This window comes from Herpailurus yagouaroundi, unplaced genomic scaffold (assembly GCF_014898765.1).
Source record: "Herpailurus yagouaroundi ecotype Mexico unplaced genomic scaffold, PumYag 149905, whole genome shotgun sequence".
Lineage (NCBI taxonomy): Eukaryota > Metazoa > Chordata > Mammalia > Carnivora > Felidae > Herpailurus > Herpailurus yagouaroundi.
In genome coordinates this window covers 1-2,396 of record NW_024422627.1, presented here as the reverse complement: position 1 = coordinate 2,396, position 2,396 = coordinate 1, and the positions used below count along the sequence as shown (strand labels likewise).

The 2,396-nt window shown below is 41.9% G+C and overlaps 1 pseudogene; it reads left to right on the top strand.

Annotated features, from left to right (window-relative positions):
• The first annotated feature begins 897 nt into the window (after positions 1 to 897).
• On the top strand, positions 898 to 1,837 carry LOC121026637 (heterogeneous nuclear ribonucleoprotein A1-like; annotated as a pseudogene).
• Positions 1,838 to 2,396: the final 559 nt, after the last annotated feature.

Sequence of the window (2,396 nt, the reverse complement as noted above, 5' to 3'; positions counted from 1 at the left end):
CGTGTGTGTATGTGTGTGAAAAACTAAAAATTACAAAAACATTTACAAAATGAAAGAAATACTTTATTGCATTGCAAGAGTTTTTACTTTTTTCAAGTTTCACAGTAATTGTGTACTTCCTCAAACTCACCCCTGAACCAAGCATCCTTCCCCAGAGAGTACCTCTCATTGGTCTTTCACGTCACAGCTGTAAGGCTTGGGAAAGTCACTTAGCCTCTTTTTGCCTGTTTTCTCCTCTGTAAATGGATTGTGTGTTATCATGATGGTACGAGATGGTGCCTGGAAAGTGAGTCGTCACACACAAGCAAGTGAATAGGCATTGAATCCTTCTGTTCTCGGGCTGAGATAGTTCTGGATTCTAGGCCTCAGGGTACAGAATAGCTCACAGGACAAATAAATTAAAGGTTTTGAGATTTGGACATGAAACAGATGAAATCTGAGAGGGAGAAAATGAGACAGCAAAGAGGAAGGGCAGAAGAAGCAGGGCCGGTAAAGGATAAGAGAAAAGAAAGAAATGGAGAATTTTATTAAGACCCTTTCACATCTAATGTATTTAAAATCATCACTGCAAACAAATACAAAAGAAAAATAAAGAACTAAATTCTCTAAAGACATAATTACACTCATTTTTACTGATGGGAACAGTACCAGAAGGATGCCCTGCAGGAATGATTGTCATTACCTCTGAGAGTGGCTGAGATGGGAGAGGACAGATGAAGAGAGCCTTCAATATTTGCTCCAAATAAATCTATTATTAATAGTTTAAATGCTATAAGGTTAGACTGCATTCATGTATTATTTCGCTAATAACGGAGTGAATTAAAAAGTATCCTTTCAGGCTTTCTGCCGGTGGACCTGCCAAGTAAGCAACATGAAAGTCTCCCTCCCACCGCCGTCATGTCTCAGTCAGAGTTTCCCAAAGATCCTGAAAAGCCGCGGAAGATTTTCATCAGACATTTGAGCTTTGAAACAATGGATGAGAGTCTGAGGAGCCACTCTGAGCCATGGGGAATGCTCACGGACTGTGTGGCAATGACAGACCCAAACACCAAGTGCTCCAGAGGCTTTGGGTTTGTCACATAGGCCACTGTGGAAGAGACAGATGCAGCCATGAGTGCAAGGCCACACAAGGTGGATGGAAGAGTAGCAGAACCAAAGAGGGCTGTCTCAAGAGAAGCTTCTCAAACACCAGGTCCCCACTTAACTGTGGAAAAGATTTTTGTCGGTGGCATTAAAGAAGACACTGAAGAACATCATCTAAGAGATTATTTTGAACAGTATGGGAAAATTGAAGTGATTGAAATCATGACTGACCGAGACAGTGGCAAAAAGAGAGGCTTTGCTTTTGTAACGTTTGATGACCATGACCCTGTAGACAAGATCGTCATTCAAAAAATACCATACTGTGAATGGCCACAACTGTAAAGTAAGGAAAGTTTCATCTAAGTAAGAGATGGCTAGTGCTTCCTCCAGCCAAGGAGGTCGAAGTGGTTCTGGAAACTTCGGTGGTGGTCGTGGAGGTGTTTTTGGTGGGAATGACAACTTTGGCCGTGGAGGAAACTTCAGTGGCCAAGGTGGCTTTGGTGGTAGTTGAGGTGGTTGTGGATATGGTGGCAGTGGGGATGGCTGTAATGGATTTGGTAACAATGGAAGCAACTTTGGAAGTGGTGAAAGCTACAATGATTTTGGCAATTACTACAATCAATCTTCAAATTCTGGAGGCAGAAGCTCTGGCCCCTATGGTAGTGGAGGCCAATACTTTGCCAAACCATGAAACCAAGGTGGCTGTGGCAGATCCAGCAGCAGCAGTAGCTATGGAGGTGGCAGAAGGTTTTAATTACTGCCAGGTAAGAAGGCTTAGCAAGGGAGGAGAGCCAGAGAAGTGACAGGGAAGCTACAGGATACAACAGATTTGTGAACGCAGCCAAGCACACTGGTGGCAGAGCCTAGCTGCTTCAAAGAAGACATGTTTTAGACAGGTATATGGACAAAAAACTGGAGAACTGTATTTGTGACTAACTGTACATCAGATTATTTTAGTTCTGCTCTGAGGAAAGTGTAAAGCATTCCAACAGAGGGTTTTAATGTAGATTTTTTTTTAACTCCCATGCTGTTGATTGCTAAATGTAATAGTCTGATCATGATGCTGAATAAATGTCTTTTAAAAAAAGTATCCTTTCATTATCTTTTCATCACTTAGAGAAATGCCTATCATATGGCTTACACTCAAACTACTAATATACATGACTCTGCACAAGGAAGTACCATGAAGGTTGAGACCTAACATTTCTCTGAAATCCAAGAAGCAAGGTTCAAGTAGGCCCTTAAATCATGAGCCTAGTTGCAATGTGCCAAAGACGAGCTAGCTGTCACCTGCCCATCTATGTAAATCATCT